General features: G+C 44.2%; 1 protein-coding gene and 1 pseudogene across 3 annotated transcripts in view; both read left to right on the forward strand.

The window, feature by feature from the left end:
* LOC139274095 (zinc finger protein 420-like) overlaps nucleotides 1-24,829 on the forward strand; it is a 115,566-nt pseudogene extending 90,737 nt beyond the window's left edge.
* Nucleotides 1-25,937, forward strand: part of LOC139273523 (zinc finger protein 664-like) — a 79,139-nt gene that overhangs the window by 19,682 nt on the left and 33,520 nt on the right. The window lies entirely within an intron of this gene.

Genomic DNA, 25,937 nt, shown 5'->3' on the forward strand with positions numbered 1-25,937 from the left:
CTTGAGCCGGCTCCGCCATTCAATAAGATCTCTACCTCTCTCATTTCTCTCTGCCTCACTGTCTCTCACTCTTTCCACCTTTCTCTTCTCTGCTTCTCTGTTCCTCTTTCTGCTATGCTCTCAGTCTACCTCTCTCCGCCTCTTTCGCCCCTCTCTCTTCTCTCTGCCCCATTCTCTTCTCCCTTGCCATCCCAGCCAATACCTTCTCTTTCTTTCCTTTCTTTCTCTGCCTCATTCTGTCTCTCCCACTCCCCCTTTTGGATTTAAGTCTCACTCTGTCTCACTTACTTTGCTGTCTGTTTGATCTCACTCTGTCCAGCTCTCTCTCCCTTCCGTGCCAATCTTCGTCTCACTCATTCGCGCTCTCTCCCTTCGTGCGGATTGGAAGGTACCAAATATAACCCCACCATTTAAGAAAGGAGGGAGAGAAAAAACAAGGAATCACAGACCAGTTAGTCTGACATCAGTAGTAAGGAAAATGCTAGAATCTGTTATAAGGATGTGGTAACAGGGCACTATTAAAAATAATAACAGGATTGGGCAGAGTCAATACGGATTTATAAAACTGAAATCATGTTTGACAAATCTGTTAGCATTTTTTGAGGTGGTAACTAACAGAACAGATAAGGGGGGAACTAGTGGATGTGGTGTATTTAGATTTTCAGAAGGCATTCGACAAGAGATAATTAAACAAAATTAGAGCTCATAAGATTGGGGGTACTATACTCGCATGGATTGAGGATTGGTTATAAAATCATAAAATAGTACAGGACAATATAAGCTTAAACCAGAGTGAGTAATAGAATAGGTTAGATTATAATGTGTGATGTTTATACCTATAATTATGAAACTATAAGAAATAACAACTAACAGCAGGCAGGGGAGTTTAGGGATAATCGGAAAATTGCTGAAGAATAGTAACTGCTGGGAACCAGGGAAAGTGTCCTTGTAAATCACAAATTAGAGAAGTTCCAGCTGTCTTTTCCCAGCTTCCTGCCAAAACCCAGCAGAGAAGACAAAGAAGAGTCAGGTGCCAGAGGTGGATCACTGCAGGGTATAAAAGTGAGGGGAGACTGATGTAAGGGGGCAGTCGGGACTGGAGACACCGGAGATCAAGCTCAGGGTGTCCGAGGTTCCATCCAGCGGGCTGACCTTGTGTCATTTACTGTGGACACGAGCATGGATTGAGGATTGGTTAATGGACAGAAAACAGAGTCGGAATAAACGGATAATTTTCGGGTTGGCAGGCTGTAACTAGTGGAGTGGTACCGTAAGGATCAGGGCTTGGGCCCCAGCTATTCACAATCTATATCAATGATTTGGATGATATCCAAGTTTGCTGATGATACAAAGCTAGGTGGGAATGTAAGTTGTGAGGATGATGCAAAATGCAAAGAAACTTCAAAGGGATATAGATGGGCTAAGTGAGGTGGGCAAGAAGATGGAAAATGGAATATAATGTGAAGTTATCCTACTTTGGTAGGAAAAATAGAAAAGCAGAGTAGTTTGTAAATGCTGAAAGATTGGAAAATGCTGTTGTTCAGAGGGTCCTGGGTGTCCATGTATATGAATCACTGAAAGTTAACATGCAGGTACAGGAAGCAATTAAGAAAGCAAATGGTATGTTGACCTTTATTAGAAAAGGATTTGAATATAAGTACTGCAATTACATACTACCCTGGTGAGACCACATTTGAAGTATTGTGTACAGTTTTGATCTCCTTGCCAAAGAAAGGATATACTTGCCATTGAGGAATGGAGGTTCACCAGACTGATTCCTGGGATGGGGGGATTGTCCTATGAGGAGAGATTGAGTAGATTAGGCCTATATTCTCTGTAGTTTAGAAGAATGAGAGGTGATCTAATTGAAACATACACAATTCTTAAAGGGCTTGACAGGGTAGATGCAGGAAGGATATTTCCTCTGGCTGGGAGTCTGGAACCAGGAGTCACAATCTCATTTAGGACTGAGATGAAGATAAATTTCTTCACTCAGAGCATGGTGAATCTTTGGAAGTCTCTCCCCCAAAGGGCTATGGATGCTCAGTGTTTGAGTATATTCAAGGCAGCTGGATACATTTTTGACTATTAAGGGGTGAAGGGATATGAGGAAAGTGGAGTTGAGGTAGAAGATCAGCTACGATATTATTGAATGGTGGATCAGGCTCGAGGGGCCGAATGGCCTGCTCCTATTTTTTGTGTTCTTATAACATAAGTGGATTGGAGTCACTGTTAATCTAGTGGAAAATTTGCTTTAGGTTCTAACCTCTGCTGCACCTCTGACACAGTTGACTACTCCATCCTCCTCCAACGCCTCTCCACCAATGTCCAGCTAGGTGGGACTGCACTCGCCTGGTTCCATTCTTGCCTATCTAATCGTAGCCAGAAAATATCGTGCAATGGCTTCTCTTCCCACTCCTGCATTGTTACCTCTGGTGTCCCCCAAGGATCTGTCCTTGTTTCCCCCTTATTTCTCATCTATATGCTGCCCCTTGGCGATATCATCTGAAAACACGGAGTCAGTTTCTACATGTACGCTGACGATACCCAGCTCTACCTCTCCACCACTTGTCTCGACCCATGCTTGGTATCTAAATTGTCAGACTGCTTGTCCGACATCCAGTACTGGATGAGCAGAAATTTTCTCCAATTAACTATTGGGAAGACCGAAGCCATTATCTTTGGTCCCCGCCACAAACTGCGTTCCCTAACCACTGACTCCATCCCTCTCCTCAGCATCAATCTGAGGGTGAACAAGACTGTTCACAACCTAGGTGTCATATTTGACCCTGAAATGAGTTTCCAGCCACATATCCGTGGCATAACTAAAACCGCCTTTTTCCACCTCCATAACATTACCCACCTCCGCTCCTGCCTCAGCTCTTGTGCTGCTGAAACCCTCATCCATGCCTTTGTTACCTCTAGACTCGACTACTCCAATTCACTCCTGGCCGGTCTCCCACATTCCTCACTACGTAAACTTGAAGTCATCCAAATCTCAGCCCCCCATGTACTAACCCGCCGCATCAAGTCAAGATCACCCATCACTCTGTGTTTTCTGACCTACATTGGCTCCCAGTTAAACAAAGCCTCGATTTCAAAATTCTCATCCTTGTTTACAAATCATTCCATGGTCTCGCTCCTCCCTATCGCTGTAATCTTTTTCAGCCTCACAACCCCACAAGATGTCTTGCTCCTCAAATTCTGGCCTCTTGAACATCCCTCATTATAACTGCTCAACCACCATTTTCCAATCCTCTCTGGCTTTAGATATGGTGCTGGAGGACTACTAATGTGGTACTTTTGTTTAAGAAGGGAGAAAGGGATAGACTGAGTAATTACAAACCAGTCAGCCCAACCTCAGTGGTAGGAAAATTATTGGAAAAAATCCTGAAGGACAGGATAAACCTTCACTTAGAAAGACACGGCTTAATCAAGGACAGTCAGCACGGATTTGTTAAGGGAAGGTCGTGTCTAACTAATTTGATTGAATTTTTCGAGGAGGTAACCAGGAGGGTGGATGAGGGCCAAACGTATGATGTAGTGTATATGGATTTTAGCAATGCTTTTGATAATGTCCCACATAGCAGATTGGTCACGAAAGTAAAAGCCCATGAGATCCAGGGCAAAGTGGCAAGTTGGATCCAAAATTGGCTCAGAGGCAGGACGCAAAGGGTAATGGTTGATGGATGTTTTTGTGACTGGAAGGATGTTTCCAGTGGGGTTCCGCAGAGCTCAGTACTAGGCCCCTTACTTTTTGTGATATACTTCAATATAGACTTGAATATAGGGGGTATGATTAGGAATTTTGCAGATGATACTAAAATCGGCTGTGTGGTTGATAATGAAGAAAGCTGAGGACTGCAGAAAGATATCAATCAACTGGTCAAAACAGTGGCAAATGGAATTTAATCCAGAGAAGTGTGAGGTAATGCATGTGGGGAGGGCTAACAAGGAAAGGGAATACACATTAAATGGTAGGACACTGAGAAGTGTAGAGGAACAAAGGGACCTTGGAGTGCATGTCCACAGATCCCTGAAAGTAGCAGTACAGGTAGATAAGGTGGTTAAGAATGCATACGGAATGCTTGCCTTTATTAGCCGAGGCACAGAATACAAGAGCAGGGGGTTATGCTTGAACTGTTTTTTTAAAAAAGCTGAGTACTGCGTGCAGTTGTGGTCACCACATTAAAGGAAGGACATGATTGCACTGGAGAGGGTACAGAGGAGATTTATGAGGCTGTTGCCGGGAGTGGAGAATCTTGGCTATGAGGACAGATTGGATAGGCTGGATTTGTTTTCCTTGGAACAGAGGAGGCTGAGAGGAGACCTCATTGAGGTGTATAAAATTATGAGGGCCTAGATATAGTGGATAGAAAGGACCTATTTCCCTTAGCAGAGGGTTCAACAACCAGTGGGCATAAATTAAAATAATTGGTAGAAGATTTAGAAGGGATTTGAGGGGAAATTTATTCACGCAGAGGGTTGTGGGATTCTGGAACTCACTGCCTGAAAGGGTGGTAGAGGCAGAAACCCTCACCCACATTAAAAAATACTTGGATGTGCACTTGAAGTGTCGTAACCTGCAGGGTTACAGCTGGATAGCCTCTTGTTGGCCGGCATAATGTGCCAAAATGGCCTCCTTCTGTGCTGTAAACTTCTATGATTCTACTTCCAATATAAATATCTGTGACGTGGTGCATTTTGGTAGGTGGAATAAGGAGGCCAGGTACTCAGCTGTGTCAGCTGTGGCTCAGTGAGTAGCACCCTCACCTTTGAGTTATAAGATTGTGGGTACAATTCCCACACCAGGGATTTGAGCACAAAAATCTAGGCTGACAATCCAGTGCAGTGCTGAGGGAGTGCTGCACTATCAGGTGCCGTCTTTCAGAAGCGACGTTAAACCACAGCCCCGTCTGCTCCCTCAGGTGCATGTGAAAGGTCCCATGACACTATTTCGAGGAAGCGCAGAGGAGTTATTCCCGGTCTCCTGGCCAGTATTTATCCTTCAACATTACAAAAACAGATTGTCTGGTCGTTATCCCCTAGAGGATGAGATGGGGAATTAATAATGAAGAACAGGGAAATCGCAGAGACGTTGAACAAATATTTTGCATCGGTCTTCATGGTAGAAGGCATTAAAAACATCCCAATAGTGGATAATCAAAGGACTGTATGGAGGGAGGAACTTAACACTATCACTAATGAAGTAGTACTCGGTAAAATAATGGGACTTAAAGGCAGACAAGTCCCCAGGACCTGATGGCTTACATCTTTGGGTCTTAAAAGTGGCTGCAGAGATAGTGGATGCATTGGTTGTAATCTACCAAAATTCCCTGGATTCTGGGGCGGTCCCAGTGGATTGGAAAACCGCAAATGTAACGCCCCTATTTAAAAAAAAAAAAAAGGAGGCAGACAAAAAGCAGGAAACTATAGACCAGTTAGCCTAACATCTGTCGTTGGGAAAATGCTAGAGTCCATTATTAAGGAAGCAGTAGCAGGACACTTGGAAAAGCACAATTCAATCAAGCAGAGTCAGCATGGTTTTATGAAAGGGAAATCATGTTTGACAAATTTGCTGGAGCTCTTTGAGGATGTAACGAGTAGGGTGGATAAGGGGGAACCAGTGGATGTGGTTTAATTGGATTTCCAGAAGGCATTCGATAAGGTGCCACATAAAAGGTGACTGCATAAGATAAACGTTCACAGGATAGGGGGCAATATATTTGCATGGGTAGAGGATTGGCTAACTAACAGAAAACAGAGAGTCGGGATAAATGGATCATTTTCCGGTTGGCCAACAGTGAATGGTGGGGTGTCGCAGGGTGCTAGGTCCTCAACTATTTACAATCTATATTAATGACTTGGATGAAGGGACCGAGTGTAATGTAGCCAAGTTTGCTGATGATATAAAGATGGGTGGGAAAGCAAGTTGTGAGGAGGACACACAAAATCTGTAGGGGATATAGATAGACTAAGTGAGTGGGCAAACATTTGGCAGATGGAGTATAATGTGGGAAAGTGTGAGGTTGTCCACTTTCGCAGAAAGAATTAAAAAGCAAATTATTATTTAAATGGAGCAAAATTGCAAAGTGCTACAGTACCGAGGGACCTGGGCATCCTTGTGCATGAAACACAAAAAGTTAGTATGGGGTACAGCACGTAATCAGGAAGGCAAATGGAATGTTGGCCTTTATTGCAAGGGGGATAGAGTATAAAAGCAGAGAAGTTCTGCTACAACTGTACAGGGTATTGGTGAGGCCACACCTGGAGTACTGCGTACAGTTTTGGTCTCTGTATTTAAGGAAGGATATACTTGCATTAGAGGCTGTTCAGAGAAGGTTCATTAGGTTGACTTATGAAGATGGGTTGAGTAGATTGGGCCTATACACATTGGAGTTCAGAAGAATGAGAGGTGATCATATCGAAACATACAAGATAATGAGGGGGCTCGACAAGGTGGATGCACAAAGGATATTTCCACTCATAGGGGAAGTAAAACTAGGGGACATCGTCTCAGAATAAGGGGCCCATTTAAAACTGAGATGAGGAGGAACTTCTTCTCTGAGGGTTGTAAATCTGTGGCATTCTGTGCCCCAGAGAGCTGTGGAGGCTGGGTGTTTGAATATCTTTAAGGTGGAGATAGACAGATTTTTGAGTGATAAGGGAATACAGGGTTACAGGGAGCGGGCAGGGAAGTGGAGCTGAGTCCATGATCAGAACAGCCATGATCTTATTGAATGGCAGAGCAGGCTCAATGGGCCGAATGGCCTACTCCTGCTCCTATTTCTTATGTTCTCATCACATTGCTGTTTGTGGGAGCTTGCTGTGTGCAAATTGGTGCTGCGTTTCTCACATTACAACAATGACTACGCTCCAAAAGTACTTCATTTGCTTTAAAGCTTTGTTTTGAGATGTGTGGTGGTGGTGAAAGGTGCAATATAAATGCAAGTACTCCATTTTCAGGAAAAAAGTATCTAAATGGTGTTGAGGAGCAAAGATATCTCGGGCAGGGTGGGCAATTATTTGGGCTGGAGGGCCACTTAACAAAGTTTTGGTGAGCTGTTGAGTGCCGCCCACCAATATTCCACTAATCGCTGGGTCCCGCACAGACTGATCCCCAGCTCCTGCCACTGGAAGAGACACTGCGCATGTGCAGTTGCATCGTGCCCGGCTGTGCAGCAAATTTAAAGGGACCGTGCGCAAAAAAATTAAAACATTGCATAAACATAATTTCATGTAGTAGTCAGATGCTATCTTACATACACAACTTGTATCCGGTACTGCTTATAAATGAAACATAGAAACATAGAAAATAGGTGCAGGAGTAGACTGTTCGGCTCTTCGAGCCTGCACCACCATTCAATATGATCATGGTTGATCATGCACTTCAGTACCCCATTCCTGCTTTCTCTCCATACCCCTTGATCCATTTAGCCGTAAGGGCCACATCTCACTCCCTTTTGAATATATCTAACGAACTGGCCTCAACAACTTTCTGTGGTAGAGAATTCCACATGCTCACAACTCTCTGAGTGAAGAAGTTTCTTCTCATCTCGGTCCTAAATGGCTTACCCCTTATCCTTAGACTATGACCCCTGGTTCTGAACTTCCCTAACATTGGGAACATTCTTCCTACATCAAACCTGTCCAATCCCGTCAGAATTTTATATGTTTCTATAAGATCCCCTATCATTCTTCTAAATTTCATTGAATATAAGCCTAGTCGATCCAGTCTTTCTTCATATGTCAGTCCTATCAGCCCAGGAATCAGTCTGGTGAACCTTCGCTGCACTCCCTCAATAGCAAGAATGTCTTTCCTCAGATTAGGAGAACAAAACTGTATACAATATTCAAGGTGTGGCCTCACCAAGGCCCTGAACAACTATAGTAAGACCTCCCTGCTTCTATACACAAATCCTCTCGCTATGAAGGCCAACATGCCATTTGCCTTCTTCACCGCCTGCTGTACGTGTATGCCAACTTTCAATGACTGATGTACCATGAAACCCAGGTCTCGTTGCACCTCCCCTTTTACTAACCTGTCATAATTCAGATAATCTGCCGCCTTGTTTTTACCACCAAACATTTATCTACATTATATCGCATCTGCCATGTATTTGCCCACTCACCTTGTTGATACGGATTCTTTTCCCTTCAATCTGTTTCAGCGAATTCACTGACACAAGAACACTTTTAGTCTTCGCAACATAAGACCTTTATTAGAGATTCTCCGGCCGGGACCTGTTAAGATAAAGGGAACACCCTCGATTTGAGCCTGTTCACCTCTCTCTTGACAAGTCTCGTAACAGTACAAAAGCTCAATATTTATACATTGTTACAGCAGAACATATTTGAGTGACACTCAGTTTATACAATCATTGGTCGGCTTCCCCCATAGCATACCCAATTGCAGGCTAACAACTCTCCAAATAGGGCAGGCTCCAGGGATGTGTTTACAGTTTCGTTTTACATTGCATTTCCCTATTTTACGGCTGGTTATAGCAGTCTTTCGTCTGACTCATGCCTGACTTTGCTTTTTCGCGTAACTCGTGTTTGACCACAACTCTGAGTAACCCCTTTTTGTGTCGACATTGCAAATATCGCAGCTTGACATTTTCTTTTAGCTATCTTCCCATGATCCTCTTCAACTGACACATTCACAACTTCTTCATGCACATTCACAACCTAAAATGTCCAAGTCACCCTGCAGCCTCTTAGCATCCTCCTCATAGCTCACACTGCCACCCAGCTTAGTGCCATCTGCAAACTTGGAGATGTTACATTCAATTCCTTCGTCTAAATCATTAATGTATATTGTAAATAGCTGGGGTCCCAGCACTGAACCTTGTGGTACCCCACTAGTCACTGCCTGCCATTCTGAAAAGAACCTATTTATTCCCACTCTTTGCTTCCTGTCTGCCAACCACGTCAGTACATTACCCCCAATACCATGTGCTTTAATTTTGCACACTAATCTCTTGAGTGGGACCTTGTCAAAAGCCTTTTGAAAGTCTAAATACACCACATCCACTGGCTCCCTCTTGTCCACTCTACTAGTTACATCCTCAAACAATTCTCGAAGATTTGTCAAGCATGATTTCCCTTTCATAAATCCATGCTGACTTGGACCGAATCAAAGATAAAAGTTGAAAATGTTGTGGTATCTTCTGGTCTCTGTAAATCAGTGCTATGAAATAGAACTGTACCCCCTTTAGAGCCTGTGTCAGCATCATTTTCCCACCTCAGTCATCATTATGTCCCTCTGCAAAGATTACTAATGCCGTCCCAATTGGTGCCAGCTGAGAACTCCCCTGCCATTGTATCGGGAGACGAGAGATGCAGCGCCAGTCACTTTCTTCGGTAAAAGATTTGTGGAGATGAGCAGCCATGACTCCACTCTAAATTGGATAGGGCATATTCTAGTACGCAGTGCATTCTGGGTACTGATGTCTGCCATTGGCGCCGAGAATTACTCAACGGATCCTTTTAAGATCAGGCCAGAGAGAATCGCTTTGGCGAATTATTAATTTAAATGAAGTATTACTATGTTTTTTCCTTGGCTGCAGTTCAGGTCTGTCTCTGACTCATGAGAAGTGAAAGTGGATAGACGAATGTGCAGCTCGAGATCTGGCTTGCGTTCTATTTCTGTCCCATCCAGCGGGACGGATAGAATGTCTTGGCGAGCCAGATATGGCCCATGGGCTGTATTTTGCCCACCAGTGATCTAGGGGAACAGATGCACAAATCATTAAAAGCAGGTTAACAAGGCAATGGAAATGTAAATAAAGCACTGGGTCTCATTTCTAGAGTAAGAGAATTGCAAAGCAGAGAAGTTTTGTGGAACATATATAGAACCTTGTTTAGACCACACTTGGAATACTGTGTTCAGTTTTGGTCTCCATATTATGAAAAAGATATACAGGCACTGTGGCTGTTGCAAAAAAGATTTCCAAGGATGACACCAGAAGTGAGAGGTTATAAGTATCCAGAATGGCTGAACATGCTGGGGCTCGTTCTCTAGAAAAGAGAAGGCTCATAGAGATCTTTATAATTATGTAGCTGTTTGTTAGGGTAGATGTAGAGAAGATGTTACCACTTGTGAGGAGTCCAAAACTAGGAACTAAATATAAGATAGTCACTAATAAATCCAATAAGGAATTCAGGAGAAACCTCTTTACCCAGAGAGTGGTTAGATTGTAGAGCTTGCTAGCACATGGAGTTAAGGTGAATAGCTGAGCGCCTTTAAGGTGAAGCTAGATACGTACATGAGAGAGAAAGGAATAGAGGATATGATAGGGTGAGGTGAACTAAGGTGAGAGAATGCTCGTGTGGAGCATAAACATCGTCATGGACATGTTGGGCAGAATGGCCTGTTTCTCTGAAGTGAATACTATGTAATTCTATAGTGAATTCTGAAAAGACATGGTACAGCACTCGAAACAATCTTCAGCAATGGGCTGGGTGTCACAGAGGGTCAAAATACTGACCTTTCACCCCTACCAATCTGAAGGACTTGTGTAAAATGAATGTGGTGAGTTCAAACAGAGTCCTTGGTGAGAGGTCAGATTTGTACCAAACCAGGCCCGAAATCGGCAGACGGACTGACGAACAAGTGCCTTTAAAAGTCTGCTTAATCCCTTTCAGTCCACCTACACCCTTAACCCATGTGTGTGTTTCAGCATGTCTGTGTGTGTGTGTGTGTGTGTGTGTGTTTGTCTTTGAGTGTCAATATACAGACACAGAACCCAACCTAACAAAAATCAGTTAGTCTGAGTCTTGAATGTTTCAGTTGAGCTCCAGCTTTTTGGGGGAGAGATTTCCAGATTGCGACTGACCTGTGTGTGAAGAAGTGCATCCTGGCCTCACTCCTGAACGGCCTAGCTTTAACTTTTAAGTTTATTCCCCTTGTTCTGGACTCTCCCACCAGATGAAATAGTATCTCTCTATCATCTAAAACATGTCAATGATATCATCCTTCATTTTCTATCTTCAAGGAAGTAAAAGACTTGTCTATGCCATCTGTCCTCATAATTTAACCCTTTTAGCCCCGGTATCAACCTGCTGAATCTGTGCTGCACCCCCGCCAAAGCTAATACATAATTCGTGAGGTCCAGAACTGAACACAATTCTCTCGATGGGCTCTTCCTTTGCATGGTTTAGTTTGCGCGGATGCAATTCATCCAGTCCTGAGGATTTATCGTTTCTACATTTTCCTAGTTTATAAATTCAGGAACAGAAATGGTCTGGAGTAGGGCTGGGGACAGAGTGACAGTAGTAATGACAAGGTAATGTAGAGGGTGCTCAGTATTGTATGTGCCCTGGAAGTGCTTGATAGTGACACTGGAGATAAAGTGGAGGAAGGAACATCGGAACAGGAACAGGCCATTCAGCTCCTCGAGCTTGTTCCCCCATTCAGTGAGATCAGGGCTGATCTGTCTCTTAACTTCTTCCACCTGCTTTACCTCCGTATTCTTTTATACGCCTGCCCCGAAAAATCTCTGCTCATCCACAGCTCCGAGCTTCTCGCCAGTTAGAGAAGTGTATGTGTGTCAATCTTTGTGGCTGTGTATGTGTTTATGTATATATTTTGATATATGAATGTGTACGTGTTTGTGTATGTGCTTCTGTGGGTATGTCTCTACGTGTGTGTATGTGTCTGTGTGAGATTGTCTCTTCCTCCTTGTTCTGTTGCTCACTAAATACAGTTCAGTATCAATGTGTCTCGGCCATTCACCTCCCCAGAAAGTGCTGAATTTTCTGTTTCAATTGGTGCATTCTGATCAATTTGATTCTGGTATCTAACAGCAGAAAACAACTGCTGCAGAGTCTTGGCAAATAAATCTCTATTTGGATTATTTCACCAGTCCTGGCAACTGCTCCATAGGAACAGGAGTAGGCCATTGAGCCCCTCGAACCTGTTCCCCCATTCAATGAGATGATGGCTGATCTGTGACTTATTCCATATGCCCACCTTTGGCCAGATCCTTTAATACCTTTAGTTAACAAACAGCTATCAATCTCCGATTTAAAATTAACAACTGACCTAGCATCAATTGGTGTTTGAGGAAGCGAGTTCCAAACTTCTACCACCTATTATGTATAAATGTGTTCCCTCATTTCACTGCTAAAAGTTCTGGCTCTAATTTTTAGACTATGCCCCGAGTCCTAGAATCCCCAACCAGCGGAAATAGTTTCTCTCTCTCTACCCCATCTGTTCCGCTTAATATCTTAAACTTCGATCAGATCAGCCCTTAACCTAAATTCTAGGGGATACAGCCCTAATTTGTGTAATTTTTCCTCATACCTTAAATCTTGGAGTCCGAGTATCATTGTGGTAAATCTACGCTGCACTCGCTCCAAGGCCAATATAACCTTCCTAAGGCATGGTGCACAGAACTGCTCATAGTGCTCCAGGTGTTGGCTAACCAGGGCTTTGTATAGCTGCAGCATAACCTCTACCCCCTAGTATTCTAGTGCTCTAGATGTAAAAACCAGCATTCCATCAGCCTTTCTGATTATTTTCTGTACTTGTTCATGACATTTTAATGATCTCTGTACCTGGACTCCCAAGTCTCTGTGGACTTCCACTGTTTTTAGCTTTTTACCATTTAGAAAGTACCCTCTTGTATCCTTTTTAGGTCCAAAGTGGATGACCTCACATTTGTCTACATTGAAATCGATTTGGCGCAGCTTTGCTCATTAACTTAATTTATCGCTATCCCTTTGTAATTTGATTCTTTCAACTACACTGCCTGCAATGCCATCTTTCTTTTGTGTTCAGTGGCAAATTTAGATATATGACTTTCTATGCCATCAACTAAGTCATTAATAAATACTAGGGATAGTTGAATCCCCAACACAGATCCCTGTGGGACACCACATCCTGCCAACTTGAGAACCAACCTTTGTCCCTACCCTCTGTCTCCGACAGCTCAGTCAATTTCCTAACCAGGTCAATAATTTGCAATGAATTCGTACTATCACCAAATTCCTCCACCCTGCTTGCGATCCACTTATCTGTGATGTTACAAGAAAAAGATAAATACCAATCTGGTGATTATTTACCTTACTCATCGAATACCTACCAGTGAATTCGTACTATCACCAAATGAATCCAGTCGGCTTATGTGAACGATCCAGTGATGGATTCCCACCAGCCCGAGCTCTCTCTCTAAATCTACTGGGACTTGTTTTCCATTATTTTTGACAGCTTGTGTCTGTTTTTGAAGCAGTTTGGTCATTTTGTGCATTTATCTGAAACGTTTGAATAATCGGCAAGCGATTCGTACTGATCTGCTGAGTTTATTTCCAGAGGACACCTATGCCACGAGGGAGCAGGTTTCATAGCCAGGTTAAAATAGAATAAACCTAAACTCACATTCCAGAGATTGACAGGTACAAAAAAAACCTACACTCACATATTAGAAACTGACAGGTACAGAATTAAACCCACATTCCCATAGCAGAGACTAACAGGTAAGGAATAAAACCCAAACTCACACATTAGGAACTGACAGGTACAGAGTAAAATGCACACTTTCACAACATAGACTGACAGCTACAGAATAAAACCCACACTCCCACCATAAACTGAGGATAAAAACCCACACTCTCATACTAGAAGCTGACAGGTAGAGTAAAACCCATTTTTGCATAGCAGAGACTGACGAGTCCAGAATGAAACCGACATTCCCATAGCATAAACTGATAGGAACAGAATTAAACCCACACTCACATAGCAGAGACTGACAGGTACAGAATAAAACTCACATTCCCATAGCAGAGACTGACAGGTACAGAATAAAACCCATCAGAACAATAATATGCAGCAAGTAAAACCCATAGTCCCCTAGGAGCTAAATTAAAAAGTAGGACCTCAAAAGTAGTAATCTCGGGATTGCTACCAGTGCCACGTGCTAGTCAGAGTAGGAATCGCAGGATAGCTCAGATGAATACGTGGCTTGAGCAATGGTGCAGCAGGGAGGGATTCAAATTCCTGGGGCATTGGAACCGGTTCTGGGGGAGGTGGGACCAGTACAATCCGGACGGTCTGCACCTGGGCAGAATCGGAACCAATGTCCTCGGGGGAGTGTTTGCTCGTGCTGTTGGGGAGGAGTTAAACTAATATGGCAGGGGGATGGGAACCAATGCAGGGAGATAGAGGGAAACAAAAAGGAGGCAAAAGCAAAAGACAGAAAGGAGATGAGGAAAAGTGGAGGGCAGAGAAACCCAAGGCAAAGAACAAAAAGGGCCATTGTACAGCAAAATTCTAAAAGGACAGAGGGTGTTAAAAAAACAAGCCTAAAGGCTTTGTGTCTTAATGCAAGGAGTATCCGTAATAAGGTGGATGAATTAACTGTGCAAATAGATGTTAACAAATATGATGTGATTGGGATTACGGAGACGTGGCTCCAGGATGATCAGGGCTGGGAACTCAACATCCAGGGGTATTCAACATTCAGGAAGGATAGAATAAAAGGAAAAGGAGGTGGGGTAGCATTGCTGGTTAAGGAGGAGATTAAGGCAATAGTTAGGAAGGACATTAGCTTGGATGATGTGGAATCTATATGGGTAGAGCTGCAGAACACCAAAGGGCAAAAAACGTTAGTGGGAGTTGTGTACAGACCTCCAAACAGTAGTAGTGATGTTCGGGAGGGCATCAAACAGGAAATTAGGGGTGCATGCAATAAAGGTGCAGCAGTTATAATGGGTGACTTTAATATGCACATAGATTGGGCTAACCAAACTGGAAGCAATACAGTGGAGGAGGATTTCCTGGAGTGCATAAGGGATGGTTTTTTAGACCAATATGTCGAGGAACCAACTAGGGGGGAGGCCATCTTAGACTGGGTGTTATGTAATGAGAGAGGATTAATTAGCAATCTCGTTGTGCGAGGCCCCTTGGGGAAGAGTGACCATAATATGGTGGAATTCTGCATTAGGATGGAGAATGAAACAGTTAATTCAGAGACCATGGTCCAGAACTTAAAGAAGGCTAACTTTGAAGGTATGAGGCGTGAATTGGCTGGGATGGATTGGCGAATGATACTTAAGTGGTTGACTGTGGATGGGCAATGGCAGACATTTAGAGACCGCATGGATGAACTACAACAATTGTACATTCCTGTCTGGCATAAAAATAAAAAAGGGAAGGTGGCTCAACCGTGGCTATCAAGGGAAATCAGGGATAGTATTAAAGCCAAGGAAGTGGCATACAAATTGGCCAGAAATAGCAGCGAACCTGGGGACTGGGAGAAATTTAGAACTCAGCAGAGGAGGACAAAGGGTTTGATTAGGGCAGGGAAAATGGAGTATGAGAAGAAGCTTGCAGGGAACATTAAGACAGATTGCAAAACTTTCTATAGATATGTAAAGAGAAAAAGGTTAGTAAAGACAAACGTAGGTCCCCTGCAGTCAGAATCAGGGGAAGTCATAATGGGGAACAAAGAAATGGCGGACCAATTGAACAAGTACTTTGGTTCGGTATTCACAAAGGAGGACACAAGCAACCTTCCGGTTATAAAAGGGGTCGGGGGGTCTAGTAAGGAGTAGGAACTGAGGGAAATCCTTATTAGCCGGGAAATTGTGTTGGGGAAATTGATGGGATTGAAGGCCGATAAATCCCCAGGGCCTGATGGACTGCATCCCAGAGTACTGAAGGAGGTGGCCTTGGAAAAAGTGGATGCATTGACAGTCATTTTCCAACATTCCATTGACTCTGGATCAGTTCCTATGGAGTGGAGGGTAGCCAATGTAACCCCACTTTTTAAAAAAGGAGGGAGACAGAAAACAGGGAATTATAGACCGGTCAGCCTGACATCGGTAGTGGGTAAAATGATGGAATCAATTATTAAGGATGTCATAGCAGTGCATTTGGAAAGAGGTGACATAGGTCCAAGTCAGCATGGATTTGTGAAAGGGAAATCATGCTTGACAAATCTTCTGGAATTTTTTGAGGATGTTTCCAGTAGAGTGGACAAGGGAGAACCAGTTGATGTGGTATATTTGGACTTTCAGAAGGCGTTCGACAAGGTCCCACACAAGAGATTGATGTGCAAAGTTAGAGCACATGGGATTGGGGGTAGTGTGCTGACATGGATTGAGAACTGGTTGTCAGACAGGAAGCAAAGAGTAGGAGTAAATGGGTACTTTTCAGAATGGCAGGCAGTGACTAGTGGGGTACCGCAAGGTTCTGTGCTGGGGCCCCAGCTGTTTACACTGTACATTAATGATTTAGATGAGGGGATTAAATGTAGTATCTCCAAATTTGCGGATGACACTAAGTTGGGTGGCAGTGTGAGCTGCGAGGAGGATGCTGTGAGGCTGCAGAGCGACTTGGATAGGTTAGGTGAGTGGGCAAATGCATGGCAGATGAAGTATAATGTGGATAAATGTGAGGTTATCCACTTTGGTGGTAAAAACAGAGAGAGAGACTATTATGTGAATGGTGACAGATTAGGAAAAGGGGAGGTGCAAAGAGACCTGGGTGTCATGGTACATCAGTCATTGAAGGTTGGCATGCAGGTGCAGCAGGCGGTTAAGAAAGTAAATGGCATGTTGGCCTTCATAGCAAGGGGATTTGAGTACAGGGGCAGGGAGGTGTTGCTACAGTTGTACAGGGCATTGGTGAGGCCACACCTGGAGTATTGTGTACAGTTTTGGTCTCCTAACCTGAGGAAGGACATTCTTGTTATTGAGGGAGTGCAGCGAAGGTTCACCAGACTGATTCCCGGGATGGCGGGACTGACCTATCAAGAAAGACTGGATCAACTGGGCTTGTATTCACTGGAGTTCAGAAGAATGAGAGGGGACCTCATAGAAACATTTAAAATTCTGACCGGGTTAGACAGGTTAGATGCAGGAAGAATGTTCCCAATGTTGGGGAAGTCCAGAACCAGAGGTCACAGTCTAAGGATAAGGGGTAAGCCATTTAGGACCGAGATGCGGAGGAACTTCTTCACCCAGAGAGTGGTGAACCTGTGGAATTCTCTACCACAGAAAGTTGTTGAGGCCAATTCACTAAATATATTCAAAAAGGAGTTAGATGAGGTCCTTACTACTAGGGGGATCAAGGGGTATGGCGAGAAAGCAGGAATGGGGTACTGAAGTTGAATGTTCAGCCATGAACTCATTGAATGGCGGTGCAGGCTAGAAGGGCTGAATGGCCTACTCCTGCACCTATTTTCTATGTTTCTATCAGAAATGGCAGGGACACACTCACACACCAGAGACTGACGGAAAGAGTAAAACTCTCTAGGAAATCCCACTCCAGTGTCCGGCTCACCGAATCATTTTGTTGGTAATTCGGATTATAATTAAAATTCTCTCAATGTGGCCCATTTAATTAGTGATAAAAGCAACTTGTGAAACAATCCCATTTTTGTTGATTTAAATAGTGACAAAAAGATGGTCTGAGCATGCACTAAATACAAGCTGCTCCCCCCTCTCACCGCCCAGTGTTTAAACCGACGGGAAGGGCCCATGTGAGCTCCCCTCCCCCAGCTCTGTCAGCGGCTGCCGTTTCCTCTGTGCTGGGCTGATGATCGTTGAACACATCACGGAGCGGAGATATCCCGGGCCCAAGTAAGGGAGCAAACAGCAGCCTCCTTACAGCAGCTCATCACATTAGCACTGTGTCCACAGATGGGCTTTGAGTCGGGGTAAGTTCAGCGGCAGTCGGGGGCTGTCTGTAATAGGTGGAGTGGAGCAGGAACTAGTTCTGGAACATGGAGTGAGTGGGGGAAGGGAGAGGCCATTCTCGGGCTGTGTGTGTACGGTGTAAGGTAACAGAGAAAGTAAATCACCTCGCTCTTTCAAATCAGTGCTGCTTTCTTTCCCCAAATCAGTAGTGAATGTTCCTGATTCAATTCCAATCTCAGTGTCTGTTGTTCTTGGACATTGAACAGTGGAAACACAGCCTGACTGAGAAGTGTCACGAAGTGCATCTATTGCAGGCACCAGGAGAGGAGTGTGAAAGGAGACATTTCAATAATCGGTTATTTTGTTTCGGTGTGTTGAATTCTCTAGAACCGTGTTGCAGGAGATCGAGAGATACATTGTCGCTCCCTCAGATACATCTGTGACATTCTGTTAACTGTACAGGCTCTCAGCTCTGTTCATTAGACTGAAAACAATTGTTGTACAGCCCAGGTACCTGTGGTTATAATCCAGGAAGCGATTCAGAACTTTACAGATTGTCCCATGGAAGTGGGAGATATAAACCTGGACTCTGCCAGTCGGGTGTTCCCATTCATGGACCAGTGCTGGGTTTGGGTTGTGTCTGGATGCTGATAACTTACTATCGAACCGTCTGACACAGCTGGTGTGGGGAATCTGATCACTCACCACACCTCCGCCACGACCGTCCCGCTCCTCTGCTCATGGTCGTGGCGGAGGTGCGGTGAGTGATCGAGGCGGAGGGGCATGGAGGGATCATGGCTGAGATTCGGTGGGTGATCGTGGCGGAGGTGTGGCGAATGTTTGTGGCAGAGGTGCGGCGAGTGTTTTGTGGTGGAGGAGCGCTGAGAGATCGTGGCGGAGGTGTGGCGAATGAGGGTACAGGGCCCAGAAGAGCCGATGGCCCAGGGGCAGCACAGGCCAGCACACACTGGGTCTGTGCGCACTAGGTCCGTGCAGCCGAGCAGGTCTCCAGTCCTGGTCAACCCTTGCCACTGGTTAAAGTCCTAGTTCTGTCATGTACATGTGGTGGCTGATGTGTAATGGTCACCACACGTTAAAAAAATCCACGCACAGGCATCTTCCACCCTTTCAATTGGAGTTCAGGACTGGAATATCAGGTCCTTCATTGAAACATCTGTGAACTCACGTGGAAGCAAGTCATCCTGGTTCGAGGGACCGCCTATGATGATGATGATGATGATAAGAGAATCTGAGTGCCGCTGTACTGCAGTGAGGTCAGACAATGTCACTGTTTGTATCACGCATGCCTCTCTCCAGATACTTTACTTTATTATAAAGAAACACATTAATTATAACTTTATCGTTATAGTCTATGGGCACCTGTCCATGACTTGTACCTAATATTTTACTCATATTATTATTCTCAGAGCAAAATACTTCACCCCCAGAATAAATGTGATCTTTCCGCCACCTGGAACACAAGGAACAGTGCAGGCAGCTCCTTCTCACACACAGTAAGTACATTATCACTCACAGAGCGCAGAGACACAGAACTGACCTCAATCATATTGTCACAGGTAGCAGAAGCTGTCAGTCCCACAGTGATCCGAATCCCAGAGTTACATTATGAATCCCACAGTCACTTGGAACAGTACAATAAGATGTTGTTTCAAAGTCCAAACATATCGCTCTGAGAGGCAGATCCATTTTCACTCACTTGCTCACACACAAGGACTGACTGACACGGTGTCAATCCACACTGGTGTCGGTACACTGACTCTCAAACCCAGCAACTAACATACAAGAGCAGAGAAACGGAGGTAATGGACTGAACCAAACCTCCTCCTGAGACAATCACGGATAATCTCAAACTAGCATAGGCCTAAAGAAGGAACAGAATCCAACAGTCACACAGCAAGAATAGCTGACAACAAGAGACTGTCAATTACATAATAACTCTCGCACTCACACACATCACTATTCTAACAGACATAGTGAACCCCACACCCACAAACAGTGCCAGGGACTGAGACATAGAATGGACCCCACACCCACAAACAGTGCCAGGGATTGAGAGACACAGAATGGACCCCACACCCACAAACAGTGCCAGGGATTGAGAGACACAGAATGGACCCCACACCTACAAACAGTGCCAGGGATTGAGAGACACAGAATGGACCCCACACCTACACACAGTGCCAGGGACTGAGAGACACAGAATGGACCCCACACCCACAAACAGTGTCAGGGACTGAGACACAGAATGGACCCCACACCTACACACAGTGCCAGGGATTGAGAGACACAGAATGGACCCCACACCTACACACAGTGCCAGGGACTGAGACACAGAATGGATCCCACACCTACAAACAGTGCCAGGGACTGAGAGAGACAGAATGATACATACTCTCGGGCACAGTGAATGACGGATTGAGATTGAATCACAATCACATATGGTAACACACTGACTGACTGGCAGATATAGGTTAAAATCCACACTCACATATCGGAAAGTGACTGGTGCAGAGTAAAATGGATATTCACATAACTTTTATTCTGTACCTCTCAGTTTTTGTTAATACATTCTGTAAACCAGCAGATACAGAATAAAATACACTTGCATCCCAGAGTCAGACAGTTATAAAGTAAAACACACACTCACATACCAGAGACTGGAAGATATGACTAATATCCACACTCCGGTACAAGAAACTGGCAGGTACTGATTAAAATACACAATCACATCCTGGAAACTAACAATTGGAGAGTAACAACAACAGACAAATACCAGAAATTGACAGATAAAGATTAAAACCATACTCACATTCCAAAGACTGACAGATACAGAGTAAAGCCCACACTCACACCACAGAGAGTGACACATACAGTCTATAACACACTCACACATGAGAAAATGACACCTACAGAGTCAAACCCACATTCACATCCCAGAGAGTGACAGCTACAGAGCAAAATCAACAGCCACATAAAAGATACTGATCGATGCAGAGTCAAACACATGCTCACATCCCACAGCCTAACAGGTACAGATTAAAACAGACTCACACATCAGAAACTGACAGATACAGCACAAAAGCAGCACTATCACAGCAGAAAATGACAGGTACAGAATAAAACCCCACTCACATACCAGAGTCTGAATGATAAAGTGTAAAATCACACTCGCATAGCAGAGAAAGACAGCTATAGAATAAAACCCACTCACATACCAAAGACGTGACTGATACAGAGTAAAACGCACACTCACATCCCAGAGACTGAGAACTACATAGTTTTATCTACATTCCGATACTGGAAACAGACAGGTACAGACAAAAAATGACACTCACATCCCAGAAACTGGCAGGTACAGAGGAAAACCCATGTTACAAATTCAGAAAATAACAGGTACAGAATAAAACTCACATAACAGAAACTGATAAGTACAGAATAAATTCCCAATCACATATGAGAAACTGACAGGTACAGGGTAATACCCACATTGACATACCAGAGACCGACAGGTACAGAGTAAAATCCACACTCACATCCCGGAGACAGGCAAAAACAGAGTGGAACTCGCAGTCACATTCCAGAAGCTGACATGGTGTATAATAAAACCCACTTTTGCCCACCAAAAACTGAAGAAAGAACAACACTCATGTACCAGATACTGACAGCTATAAGAGAATAAGAAATAGCAGGCGGTAAGGCCGCTCGAGCCTGCTCCGCAATTCATTACATTCATGGCTGAACTTCACCCTGAACTCCTGCCTGATACCCATTTCCCTTGATTCCCTTTGTTCTCTGTCTTGAATATACTCAATGAATGAGTGTCTCAGACCTATGTGTATAGAATTCCAAAGATTCACATCCCTCTGAGTGAACACATTGCTCCTCATCTCAGTCCTAAGTGTCCGATCCCTTATCCTGAGATTATGACCCCTAGATCTAGACTATCCAGCAAAGGGAAACATCCTCACAGCATCTACCCTGCCAAGACTTCTAAGATTCTTTTTAGGTTTCAATGAGCTCAGCTCTCATTCTTCTAAACTCCAGAGTGTATAGGTGCATTTCACTCAATCTCCCTATCCCAGGATTCAATGTTGCACCCCCTCTAATATCCTTCATTAGGCAATGAGACCAAAACTGTGCCCAGTAATCCAGGTGTGGTCTCACCAAAGCCCTACATAATTGCAGCCACATTTCTTTACTCTTCTACTCCAAACCCCTTGTAATAAAGGCCAACATATCCTTTACCTTCCTAATTGCTTGCAGTAGCTGCAAGTTAACTATATGTGATTCGTGCACAATGACACTCAAATCCCCCTGAATAACTACATTTACAAGTCTCTCCTCTTTTAAACATTCTGCTTTTTGATTCATATAAAATTTAACACACACTCACATCCCATAGTCTGAACTATACAGTGTAAAACACACACACATCCCATAGTCTGAACAATACAGTGTAAAACACACACTCAAATCCCATAGTCTGAACTATATAGTGTAAAAATCCCATAGTCTGAACGAAACAGTGTAAAACACACACTCACATCCCATAGTCTGAACTATACAGTGTAAAACACACACTCACATCCCATAGTCTGAACAATACAGTGTAAAACCCACACTCACATCCCATAGTCTGAACAATACAGGGTGACAGATTGGGCAGAGACAGCGGCCTCTGAGCTTCCAGATTCACCTCCAAGCTTCACGCTCCAGCATTGAAATACTTGCCTGCTCCCCCCCCCAACACCGCCCCCCACCCCCCACTTGTCTCCCGCCCAGTATTTAAACTGACAGGAAGGGCACATGCGAGCTCCCCTTCCCCAGCTCTGCCAGTGGCTGCCATTTCCTCTGTGCTGGGCTGATGATCGTTGAACACATCAGGGAGCGGAGATATTCCAGGCCAGAGTAAGGGAGCAAACAGCAGACTCCTTACAGCAGCTCATCGCATTGAGACTGTTTCCGCAAATGGGCTTTGTGTCGGGGAATCGGGGGCTGCTTGTAAGAGGCAGAATGGAGCAGGAAGTAGTTTGGGAACATGGAGTGAGTGGGGGGAAGGGAGCGGGGATATCCCGGGCTGTGTGTGTACAGTGTAAGGTAACAGAGAAAGTTAATCACCACACTCTTTCAAATCATTGCTGGTTTCTGTCACCAAACCAGTAGTGAATGTTCCTGATTCAGTCCCAATCTCACCGTGTCTGCCCTTCTTGGACATTGAACAGTGGAAACACAGCCTGACAGTGAGGATGTGAGGAGTGTCACAAAGTGTATCTATTGCAGGCACCAGGACAGAAAGTAGACATTTCAAATTTGGTAATTTTGTTTCGTTGCATTGAGTTCTCCAGATCCGTGTTGAAGGTGATCGAGAGATACATTGTCGCTCCCTCAGATACATCATGATCCGGGCTCTGTGACATTCTGTTGTCTGCACAGGCACTTAACTCGGTTCCAATAGACTGAGAACAATTGTTGTACATCCCAGGTACCTGTGGTTATAATCCAGAAAGCGATTCAGAATTTTACAGGTAGTCCTATGGGAGTGGAGGATATAAACCTCGATTGTATTAATCGGGTGATCCCATTCATGGACCAGTGCTGGGTTTGAGTTGTGTCTAGATGCTGATAACTTTCTATAGAACCGTCCTACACACCTGGTGTGGAAAATCTGAGTGCTGCTGTACTGCAGTGAGGTCAGACAAGAACACTGTTTGTATCACGGTTTCCTCTCTCCAGATACTTTACTTTATTATAAACATATACATTCATTACAACTTTATTTTATATTTTCCCCATCAGTTGTCCATATCATAACTAATATTTTTCTGGTATTATTATTCTCAAAGCAAAATACTTCATTGAGCCAGTATAAATATGATATTTCTTCCACCCAGCACACAAGAAAAAATGCAGGCAGCTCCTTCTCGCATACAGTAAGTACATTATCACTCAGAGCGCAGAGACACAGAACTGACCTCAATCCTGTTATCACAGGCAGCAGAAGCTGTCAGTCCAACAGTGATCTGAAGTGGCTGAGTTTCATTGTGAATCTTACAGCCACACAGAGCGGTAGGATCAAATGCTGTTTCACTATTGAAACATATCACATTCATATACCAGATACTGAAATATACAGAATAAAACCCACACTTGCACACCAGAAACTGATGGGTATAGATTAAACCCCACACATAGACCAGAAACTGACAGATACAGATTAAACCACACACTTTTTACCAGAAACTGATGGTTACAGATTAAACCCCACACATAGACCAGAAACTGACAGCTATGGGATAAAACCAACACTCAAATACCAGAAACTGACAGGTACAGATTAATCCCCACTTTCACATATCAAAGACTGAAAGGTACATCTTAAAACCACTCTCTCATACCAGAAACAGACAGGTACAGAATATCACCCACACTCACATACCAGAAACTAATGGGTACAGATTAAAGCCCACAATAATAGACCAGAAATTGATAGGTACAGATTAACCCCACACTCATATACCAGAAACTGATACGTACAGATTAAACCCACACTCACATACCAGAAACTGACAGGTACAGGTTAAACCCCACATTCGCATACCAGAGATTGAAATGTATAGAATAAAATACACACTCACGTATAAACTGACAGTTACAGAAAAAATGCACAGTCACATACCAGAGACTGACAGGTACAGAATATCACCCACACTCACATACCAGAGACTGACAGGTACAGATTAATCCCACAGTCATATACCAGAACCGAGAGGTACAGAATAAACCCACACTCACATAGCAGCTGACAGGTGCAGATTAACCCACACTAACATACCAGAGACAAATGGATACAGAATAAACACCACACTCAAATACTAGAGAGTGACAGGTACAGATTAAAACCCACAATCACATAACCGAAACTGAGAGGTAGAGAGTAACCCCAACAATCATATACCAGTAACTGACAGGTACAGATTAAACGCCACACTCATATACCAAAGATAGACAGGTACAGAATAAAATACACACTCTCATAATATAATCTGACACCATCAGTTCCGGTGAGATCCAGACCGCCGTGCGCCTGCTGCTGCCCGGGGAGCTGGCCAAGCACGCCGTGTCGGAAGGGACAAAGGCGGTGACCAAGTACACCAGCTCCAAGTAAAACTCTCCACGCTGTCCTGAGGGAACACCCCAAACACTGGCTCTTTTAAGAGCCACCCACAACCTCTCTGAAAGACCTAAAGCGCATCACCCTTTAGACTCAATTTACTGTAATTATTTCCTGAACAAGTGTGTTTGGGAACCTTTGCAGTTCCAGCTGTGGAGTTAGTTTTGAATTCTCATAAGCAGCTTCACTGTCTGGTTCGACGTTGGGACTGCTGTTGAATTTCCCGCCATTCATGCTACAAACACGATTCCTTGTCGCTCGTTCCCATTTACAGCGCCTGCCGAGGAATTAAGAGCTTGTTTAGGGAATGAGGCTCAGATTTCATAGAAACATAGAAACATAGAAAATAGGTGCAGGAGTAGGCCATTCGGCCCTTCTAGCCTGCACCGCCATTCAATGAGTTCATGGCTGAACATTCAACTTCAGTACCCCATTCCTGCTTTCTCGCCATACCCCTTGATTCCCCCTAATAGTAAGGACCTCATCTAACTCCTTTTTGAATATATTTAGTGAATTGGCCTCAACAACTTTCTGTGGTAGAGAATTCCACAGGTTCACCACTCTCTGGGTGAAGAAGTTCTTCCGCATCTCGGTCCTAAATGGCTTACCCCTTATCCTTAGACTGTGACCTCTGGTTCTGGACTTCCCCAACATTGGGAACATTCTTCCTGCATCTAACCTGTCTAACCCCGTCAGAATTTTAAATGTTTCTGAGGTCCCCTCTCATTCTTCTGAACTCCAGTGAATACAAGCCCAGTTGATCCAGTCTTTCTTGATAGGTCAGTCCCGCCATCCCGGGAATCAGTCTGGTGAACCTTCGCTGCACTCCCTCAATAGCAAGAATGTCCTTCCTCAGGTTAGGAGACCAAAACTGTACACAATACTCCAGGTGTGGCCTCACCAAGGCCCTGTCCAACTGTAGCAACACCTCCCTGCCCCTGTACTCAAATTCCCTTGCTATGAAGGCCAACATGCCATTTGCTTTCTTAACCGCCTGCTGCACCCGCATGCCAACCTTCAATGACTGATGTACCATGACACCCAGGTCTCTTTGCACCTCCCCTTTTCCTAATCTGTCACCATTCACATAATAGTCTGTCTC

The sequence above is a fragment of the Pristiophorus japonicus genome, chromosome 9 (genome assembly GCF_044704955.1).
Source record: "Pristiophorus japonicus isolate sPriJap1 chromosome 9, sPriJap1.hap1, whole genome shotgun sequence".
NCBI lineage: Eukaryota > Metazoa > Chordata > Chondrichthyes > Pristiophoridae > Pristiophorus > Pristiophorus japonicus.